Source organism: Pelophylax lessonae (assembly GCF_965119305.1).
Source record: "Pelophylax lessonae genome assembly, chromosome: 12".
Classification (NCBI taxonomy): Eukaryota; Metazoa; Chordata; class Amphibia; order Anura; family Ranidae; genus Pelophylax; species Pelophylax lessonae.
In genome coordinates, this window is record NC_138779.1 from 2,261,237 (window position 1) to 2,272,662 (window position 11,426).

Genomic DNA, 11,426 nt, shown 5'->3' on the forward strand with positions numbered 1-11,426 from the left:
AAACCTCCAATCCGGGGATGAAGAGGGACGCACACACCTCCAATCCGGGGATGAAGAGGGACGCACACACCTCCAATCCAGCGATGAAGAGGGACGCACACACCTCCAATCCAGGGATGAAGAGGGACATACACCTCCAATCCAGGGATGAAGAGGGACGCACACCTCCAATCCGGGGATGAAGAGGGACATACACCTCCTATCCGGGGATGAAGAGGGACGCACACCTCCAATCCAGGGATGAAGAGGAACGCACACACCTCCAATCCAGGGATGAAGAGGGACGCACACACCTCCAATCCAGGGATGAAGAGGGACGCACACCTCCAATCCGGGGATGAGGAGGGACGCACACACCTTCAATCCAGGGATGAAGAGGGACGCACACCTCCAATCCGGGGATGAGGAGGGACGCACACACCTTCAATCCAGGGATGAAGAGGGACGCACACACCTCCAATCCAGGGATGAAGAGGGACGCACACACCTCCAATCCAGGGATGAAGAGGGACATACACCTCCAATCTGGGGATGAGGAGGGACGCACACCTCCAATCCAGGGATGAAGAGGGAGGCACACCTCCAATCCAGGGATGAGGAGGGACACACACACCTCCAATCCAGGGATGAAGAGGGACGTACACCTCCAATCCGGGGATGAAGAGGGACGCACACCTCCAATCCAGGGATGAAGAGGGACGCACACACCTCCAATCTGGGGATGAAGAGGGACGCACACCTCCAATCCAGGGATGAAGAGGGACGCACACCTCCAATCCAGGGATGAAGAGGGACGCACACACCTCCAATCCAGGGATGAGGAGGGACATACACCTCCAATCCGGGGATGAAGAGGGACGCACACACCTCCAATCCAGGGATGAAGAGGGACGCACACCTCCAATCCAGGGATGAAGAGGGACGCACACACCTCCAATCCAGGGATGAGGAGGGACATACACCTCCAATCCGGGGATGAAGAGGGACGCACACACCTCCAATCCGGGGATGAAGAGGGACACACACACCTCGAATCTGGGGATGAAGAGGGACGCACACCTCCAATCCGGGAATGAAGAGGGACGCACACACCTCCAATCCAGGGATGAAGAGGGACGCACACACCTCCAATCCAGGGATGAAGAGGGACGCACACACCTCCAATCCAGGGATGAAGAGGGACGCACACCTCCAATCCAGGGATGAAGAGGGACGCACACACCTCCAATCTGGGGATGAAGAGGGACGCACACCTCCAATCCAGGGATGAAGAGGGACGCACACCTCCAATCCAGGGATGAAGAGGGACGCACACCTCCAATCCAGGGATGAAGAGGGACGCACACCTCCAATCCAGGGATAAAGAGGGACGCACACACCTCCATTCCAGGGATGAAGAGGGACATACACCTCCAATCCGGGGATGAAGAGGGACGCACACACCTCCAATCCAGGGATAAAGAGGGACGCACACCTCCAATCATGGGATGAAGAGTGACACACACACCTCCAATCCAGGAATGAAGAGGGATGCACACTTCCAATCTGGGGATGAAGAGGGACGCACACCTCCAATCCAGGGATGAAGAGGGACATACACACCTCCAATCCGGGGATGAAGAGGGACGCACACCTCCAATCCGGGGATGAAGAGGGACGCACACACCTCCAATCCGGGGATGAAGAGGGACATACACACCTCCAATCCGGGGATGAAGAGGGACGCACACACCTCCAATCCGGGGATGAAGAGGGACATACACCTCCAATCCGGGGGTGAAGAGGGACGCACACACCTCCAATACAGGGGTGAAGAGGGACGCACACACCTCCAATCCGGGGATGAAGAGGGACGCACACACCTCCAATCCAGGGATGAAGAGGGACATACACCTCCAATACAGGGATGAAGAGGGACGCACACACCTCCAATCCAGGGATGAAGGGGGATGCACACACCTCCAATCCAGGGATGAAGTGGGATGCACACCTCCAATCAGGGGATGAAGAGGGACACACACACCTCCAATCCGGGGATGAAGAGGGACGCACACCTCCAATCTGGGGATGAAGAGGGACACACACACCTCCAATCCGGGGATGAAGAGGGACGCACAACTCCAATCCAGGGATGAAGAGGGACGCACACCTCCAATCCGGGGATGAAGAGGGACGCACAACTCCAATCCAGGGATGAAGAGGGATGCACACACCTCCAATCCAAGGATGAAGAGGGATGCACACACCTCCAATCTGGGGATGAAGAGGGACACACACCTCCAATCCGGGGATGAAGAGGGATGCACACACACCTCCAATCCAGGGATGAAGAGGGACGCACACACCTCCAATCCAAGGATGAAGAGGGATGCACACACCTCCAATCTGGGGATGAAGAGGGACACACACCTCCAATCCGGGGATGAAGAGGGATGCACACACACCTCCAATCCAGGGATGAAGAGGGACGCACACACCTCCAATCCAGGGATGAAGAGGGATGCACACGCCTCCAATCTGGGGATGAAGAGGGATGCACACACCTCCAATCCAGGGATGAAGAGGGACGCACACCTCCAATCCAGGGATGAAGAGGGACGCACACCTCCAATCCAGGTATGAAGAGGGACGCACACACCTCCTATCCGGGGATGAAGAGGGACGCACACACCTCCAATCCAGGGATGAAGATGGAGGCACACCTCCAATCCGGGGATGAAGAGGGAGGCACACACCTCCAATCCGGGGATGAAGAGGGACGCACACCTCCAATCCAGGGATGAAGAGGGATGCACACGCCTCCAATCTGGGGATGAAGAGGGACGCACACACCTCCAATCCAGGGATGAAGAGGGACGCACACCTCCAATCCAGGGATGAAGAGGGACGCACAAACCTCCAATCCGGGGATGAAGAGGGACGCACACACCTCCAATCGGGGATGAAGAGGGACACACACCTCCAATCCAGGGATGAAGAGGGACGCACACCTCCAATCCAGGGATGAAGAGGGACGCACACCTCCAATCCGGGGATGAGGAGGGACGCACACACCTTCAATCCAGGGATGAAGAGGGACGCACACCTCCAATCCGGGGATGAGGAGGGACGCACACACCTCTAATCCAGGGATGAAGAGGGACGCACACACCTCCAATCCAGGGATGAAGAGGAACGCACACACCTCCAATCCAGGGATGAAGAGGGACATACACCTCCAATCTGGGGATGAGGAGGGACGCACACCTCCAATCCAGGGATGAAGAGGGAGGCACACCTCCAATCCAGGGATGAGGAGGGACACACACCCCTCCAATCCAGGGATGAAGAGGGACATACACCTCCAATCCGGGGATGAAGAGGGACGCACACACCTCCAATCCAGGGATGAAGAGGGACGTACACCTCCAATCCGGGGATGAAGAGGGACGCACACCTCCAATCCAGGGATGAAGAGGGACGCACACACCTCCAATCCAGGGATGAGGAGGGACATACACCTCCAATCCGGGGATGAAGAGGGACGCACACACCTCCAATCCGGGGATGAAGAGGGACGCACACGCCTCCAATCTGGGGATGAAGAGGGATGCACACACCTCCAATCCAGGGATGAAGAGGGACGCACACCTCCAATCCAGGGATGAAGAGGGACGCACACACCTCCAATCCAGGGATGAAGGGGGATGCACACACCTCCAATCCAGGGATGAAGTGGGATGCACACCTCCAATCTGGGGATGAAGAGGGATGCACACCTCCAATCCGGGGATGAAGGGGGATGCACACACCTCCAATCCGGGGATGAAGAGGGACGCACACACCTCCAATCCGGGGATGAAGAGGGACGCACACGCCTCCAATCCGGGGATGAAGGGGGATGCACACACCTCCAATCTGGGGATGAAGAGGGACGCACACGCCTCCAATCCGGGGATGAAGGGGGATGCACACACCTCCAATCCGGGGATGAAGGGGGATGCACACACCTCCAATCCGGGGATGAAGAGGGACGCACAACTCCAATCCAGGGATGAAGAGGGACGCACACCTCCAATCCGGGGATGAAGAGGGACGCACAACTCCAATCCAGGGATGAAGAGGGACGCACACACCTCCAATCCAGGGATGAAGAGGGATGCACACACCTCCAATCCAAGGATGAAGAGGGATGCACACACCTCCAATCTGGGGATGAAGAGGGACACACACCTCCAATCCGGGGATGAAGAGGGACGCACACACCTCCAATCCAGGGATGAAGAGGGATGCACACGCCTCCAATCTGGTAATGAAGAGGGATGCACACACGCCTCCAATCCAGGGATGAAGAGGGACGCACACACCTCCAATCCAGGGATGAAGAGGGATGCACACACCTCCTATCCGGGGATGAAGAGGGACATACACCTCCTATCCGGGGATGAAGAGGAACGCACACACCTCCAATCCAGGGATGAAGAGGGATGCACACGCCTCCAATCTTGGGATGAAGAGGGACGCACACACCTCCAATCCAGGGATGAAGAGGGACGCACACCTCCAATCCGGGGATGAAGAGGGACGCACACACCTCCAATCCAGGGATGAAGAGGGACGCACACACCTCCAATCTGGAGATGAAGAGGGACGCACACACCTCCAATCCGGGGATGAAGAGGGACGCACACCTCCAATCCAGGGATGAAGAGGAACGCACACGCCTCCAATCCAGGGATGAAGAGGGACGCACACACCTCCAATCCAGGGATGAAGAGGGACGCACACCTCCAATCCGGGGATGAGGAGGGACGCACACACCTTCAATCCAGGGATGAAGAGGGACGCACACCTCCAATCCGGGGATGAGGAGGGACGCACACACCTTCAATCCAGGGATGAAGAGGGACGCACACACCTCCAATCCAGGGATGAAGAGGGACGCACACACCTCCAATCCAGGGATGAAGAGGAACGCACACACCTCCAATCCAGGGATGAAGAGGGACGCACACACCTCCAATCCAGGGATGAAGAGGAACGCACACACCTCCAATCCAGGGATGAAGAGGGACATACACCTCCAATCTGGGGATGAGGAGGGACGCACACCTCTAATCCAGGGATGAAGAGGGAGGCACACCTCCAATCCAGGGATGAGGAGGGACATACACCTCCAATCCGGGGATGAAGAGGGACGCACACACCTCCAATCCGGGGATGAAGAGGGATGCACACACACCTCCAATCCAGGGATGAAGAGGGACGCACACACCTCCAATCCAGGGATGAAGAGGGACGTACACCTCCAATCCGGGGATGAAGAGGGACGCACACCTCCAATCCAGGGATGAAGAGGGACGCACACACCTCCAATCCAGGGATGAGGAGGGACATACATCTCCAATCCGGGGATGAAGAGGGACGCACACACCTCCAATCCGGGGATGAAGAGGGACGCACACCTCCAATCCAGGGATGAAGAGGGACGCACACACCTCCAATCCAGGGATGAGGAGGGACATACATCTCCAATCCGGGGATGAAGAGGGACGCACACACCTCCAATCCGGGGATGAAGAGGGACGCACACCTCCAATCCAGGGATGAAGAGGGACGCACACACCTCCAATCCAGGGATGAGGAGGGACATACATCTCCAATCCAGGGATGAAAAGGGACATACACCTCCAATCCGGGGATGAAGAGGGACGCACACCTCCAATCCAGGGATGAAGAGGGACGCACACACCTCCAATCCAGGGATGAGGAGGGACATACATCTCCAATCCGGGGATGAAGAGGGACGCACACACCTCGAATCTGGGGATGAAGAGGGACATACACCTCCAATCAGGGAATGAAGCGGGACGCAAACCTCCAATCCAGGGATGAAGAGGGACCTACACCTGCAATCCAGGGATGAAGAGGGACGCACACCTCCAATCCAGGGATGAAGAGGGACGCACACACCTCCAATCCAGGGATGAAGAGGGACGCACACCTCCAATCCAGGGATGAAGAGGGACGCACACACCTCCAATCCGGGGATGAAGAGGGACGCACACCTCCAATCCAGGGATGAAGAGGGACGCACACCTCCAATCCAGGGATGAAGAGGGACGCACACCTCCACTCCAGGGATAAAGAGGGACGCACACACCTCCAATCCAGGGATAAAGAGGGACGCACACCTCCAATCATGGGATGAAGAGTGACACACACACCTCCAATCCAGGGATGAAGAGGGACGCACATACCTCCAATCCAGGGATGAAGAGGGATGCACACACTTCCAATCCAGGGATGAAGAGGGACGTACACCTCCAATCCGGGGATGAAGAGGGACGCACAAACCTCCAATCCGGGGATGAAGAGGGACGCACACACCTCCAATCCGGGGATGAAGAGGGACGCACACACCTCCAATCCAGCGATGAAGAGGGACGCACACACCTCCAATCCAGGGATGAAGAGGGACATACACCTCCAATCCAGGGATGAAGAGGGACGCACACCTCCAATCCAGGGATGAGGAGGGACATACATCTCCAATCCGGGGATGAAGAGGGACGCACACACCTCCAATCCGGGGATGAAGAGGGACGCACACACCTCGAATCTGGGGATGAAGAGGGACATACACCTCCAATCCGGGAATGAAGCGGGACGCAAACCTCCAATCCAGGGATGAAGAGGGACCTACACCTGCAATCCAGGGATGAAGAGGGACGCACACCTCCAATCCAGGGATGAAGAGGGACGCACACACCTCCAATCCAGGGATGAAGAGGGACGCACACCTCCAATCCAGGGATGAAGAGGGACGCACACACCTCCAATCCGGGGATGAAGAGGGACGCACACCTCCAATCCAGGGATGAAGAGGGACGCACACCTCCAATCCAGGGATGAAGAGGGACGCACACCTCCAATCCAGGGATGAAGAGGGACGCACACCTCCAATCCAGGGATAAAGAGGGACGCACACACCTCCATTCCTGGGATGAAGAGGGACGCACACACCTCCAATCCAGGGATAAAGAGGGACGCACACCTCCAATCATGGGATGAAGAGTGACACACACACCTCCAATCCAGGAATGAAGAGGGATGCACACTTCCAATCTGGGGATGAAGAGGGATGCACACCTCCAATCGGGGAATGAAGAGGGACGCACACACCTCCAATCCGGGGATGAAGAGGGACATACACACCTCCAATCCGGGGATGAAGAGGGACGCACACCTCCAATCCGGGGATGAGGAGGGACGCACACACCTTCAATCCAGGGATGAAGAGGGACGCACACCTCCAATCCGGGGATGAGGAGGGACGCACACACCTTCAATCCAGGGATGAAGAGGGACGCACACACCTCCAATCCAGGGATGAAGAGGGACGCACACACCTCCAATCCAGGGATGAAGAGGGACGCACACACCTCCAATCCAGGGATGAAGAGGAACGCACACACCTCCAATCCAGGGATGAAGAGGAACGCACACACCTCCAATCCAGGGATGAGGAGGGACACACACACCTCCAATCCAGGGATGAAGAGGGACATACACCTCCAATCCGGGGATGAAGAGGGACGCACACCTCCAATCCAGGGATGAAGAGGGACGCACACACCTCCAATCCAGGGATGAGGAGGGACATACATCTCCAATCCGGGGATGAAGAGGGACGCACACCTCCAATCCAGGGATGAAGAGGGACATACACCTCCAATCCGGGGATGAAGAGGGACGCACACCTCCAATCCAGGGATGAAGAGGGAGGCACACACCTCCAATCCAGGGATGAAGAGGGACATACACCTCCAATCCGGGGATGAAGAGGGACGCACACCTCCAATCCAGGGATGAAGAGGGAGGCACACCTCCAATCCAGGGATGAGGAGGGACACACACACCTCCAATCCAGGGATGAAGAGGGACGCACACCTCCAATCCGGGGATGAAGAGGGACGCACACACCTCCAATCCAGGGATGAAGAGGGACGCACACACCTCGAATCTGGGGATGAAGAGGGACGCACACACCTCCAATCCGGGAATGAAGAGGGACGCAAACCTCCAATCCAGGGATGAAGAGGGACGCACACCTGCAATCCAGGGATGAAGAGGGACGCACACACCTCCAATCCAGGGATGAAGAGGGACGCACACCTCCAATCCAGGGATGAAGAGGGACGCACACACCTCCAATCCGGGGATGAAGAGGGACGCACACCTCCAATCCAGGGATGAAGAGGGACGCACACCTCCAATCCAGGGATGAAGAGGGACGCACACCTCCAATCCAGGGATAAAGAGGGACGCACACACCTCCATTCCTGGGATGAAGAGGGACGCACACCTCCAATCCAGGGATGAAGAGGGACATACACCTCCAATCCGGGGATGAAGAGGGACGCACACACCTCCAATCCAGGGATAAAGAGGGACGCACACCTCCAATCATGGGATGAAGAGTGACACACACATCTCCAATCCAGGAATGAAGAGGGATGCACACTTCCAATCTGGGGATGAAGAGGGATGCACACCTCCAATCGGGGAATGAAGAGGGACGCACACACCTCCAATCCGGGGATGAAGAGGGACATACACACCTCCAATCCGGGGATGAAGAGGGACGCACACCTCCAATCCGGGGATGAAGAGGGACGCACACACCTCCAATCCAGGGATGAAGAGGGATGCACACTTCCCATCTGGGGATGAAGAGGGACGTACACACCTCCAATCCAGGAATGAAGAGGGACGCACACACTTCCAATCCGGGGATGAAGAGGGACGCACACCTCCAATCCAGGGATGAAGATGGAGGCACACTTCCAATCCAGGGATGAAGAGGGAGGCACACCTCCAATCCGGGGATGAAGAGGGATGCACACACACACCTCAAATCCGGGGATCAAGAGGGACGCACACCTCCAATCCAGGGATGAAGAGGGACGCACACACCTCCAATCCGGGGATGAAGAGGGACGCACACACCTCCAATCCGGGGATGAAGAGGGACGCACACACCTCCAATCCGGGGACTAAGAGGGACGCACATCTCCAATCCAGGGATGAGGAGGGACGCACACACCTCCAATCTAGGGATGAAGAAGGACGCACACACCTCCAATCCAGGGACGAAGAAGGACGCACACACCTCCAATCCAGGAATGAAGAGGGACGCACACACCTCTGATTCGGGTATGAAGAGGGACACACACATCTCCAATCCAGGGATGAAGGACGCACACACCTCCAATCCAGGTATGAAGAGGGACGCACACACCACTGATTCGGGGATGAAGAGGGACGCACATCTCCAATCCAGGGATGAGGAGGGACGCACACACCTCCAATCCAGGGATGAAGGACGCACACACCTCCAATCCAGGTATGAAGAGGGACGCACACACCACTGATTCGGGGATGAAGAGGGACGCACATCTCCAATCCAGGGATGAGGAGGGACGCACACACCTCCAATCCAGGGATGAAGAGGGACACACACACCTCCAATCCAGGGATGAAGAGGGACGCACACACCTCCAATCGGGGATGAAGAGGGACACACACCTCCAATCCAGGGATGAGGAGGGACGCACACCTCCAATCCGGGGATGAAGAGGGACGCACACGCCTCCTATCCGGGGATGAAGAGGGACACACACACCTCCAATCCGGGGATGAAGAGGGACGTACACACCTTCAATCCAGGGATGAAGAGGGACACACACACCTCCAATCCGGGGATGAAGAGGGACACACACATTTCCAATCCAGGAATGAAGAGGTACGCACACATTTCCAATCCAGGGATGAAGAGGGACGCACACACCTCCTATCCGGGGATGAAGAGGGACACACACACCTCCAATCGGGGATGAAGAGGGACACACACACCTCCAATCCGGGGATGAAGAGGGACGTACACACCTTCAATCCAGGAATGAAGAGGGACGCACACACCTCTGATTCGGGGATGAAGAGGGACGCACACACCTCCATTCCAGGGATGAAGAGGGACATACACCTCCAATCCGGGGATGAAGAGGGACGCACACACCTCCAATCCAGGGATAAAGAGGGACGCACACCTCCAATCATGGGATGAAGAGTGACACACACACCTCCAATCCAGGAATGAAGAGGGATGCACACTTCCAATCTGGGGATGAAGAGGGACGCACACCTCCAATCCAGGGATGAAGAGGGACATACACACCTCCAATCCGGGGATGAAGAGGGACGCACACCTCCAATCCGGGGATGAAGAGGGACGCACACACCTCCAATCCGGGGATGAAGAGGGACATACACACCTCCAATCCGGGGATGAAGAGGGACGCACACACCTCCAATCCGGGGATGAAGAGGGACATACACCTCCAATCCGGGGGTGAAGAGGGACGCACACACCTCCAATACAGGGGTGAAGAGGGACGCACACACCTCCAATCCGGGGATGAAGAGGGACGCACACACCTCCAATCCAGGGATGAAGAGGGACATACACCTCCAATACAGGGATGAAGAGGGACGCACACACCTCCAATCCAGGGATGAAGGGGGATGCACACACCTCCAATCCAGGGATGAAGTGGGATGCACACCTCCAATCAGGGGATGAAGAGGGACACACACACCTCCAATCCGGGGATGAAGAGGGACGCACACCTCCAATCTGGGGATGAAGAGGGACACACACACCTCCAATCCGGGGATGAAGAGGGACGCACAACTCCAATCCAGGGATGAAGAGGGACGCACACCTCCAATCCGGGGATGAAGAGGGACGCACAACTCCAATCCAGGGATGAAGAGGGATGCACACACCTCCAATCCAAGGATGAAGAGGGATGCACACACCTCCAATCTGGGGATGAAGAGGGACACACACCTCCAATCCGGGGATGAAGAGGGATGCACACACACCTCCAATCCAGGGATGAAGAGGGACGCACACACCTCCAATCCAAGGATGAAGAGGGATGCACACACCTCCAATCTGGGGATGAAGAGGGACACACACCTCCAATCCGGGGATGAAGAGGGATGCACACACACCTCCAATCCAGGGATGAAGAGGGACGCACACACCTCCAATCCAGGGATGAAGAGGGATGCACACGCCTCCAATCTGGGGATGAAGAGGGATGCACACACCTCCAATCCAGGGATGAAGAGGGACGCACACCTCCAATCCAGGGATGAAGAGGGACGCACACCTCCAATCCAGGTATGAAGAGGGACGCACACACCTCCTATCCGGGGATGAAGAGGGACGCACACACCTCCAATCCAGGGATGAAGATGGAGGCACACCTCCAATCCGGGGATGAAGAGGGAGGCACACACCTCCAATCCGGGGATGAAGAGGGACGCACACCTCCAATCCAGGGATGAAGAGGGATGCACACGCCTCCAATCTG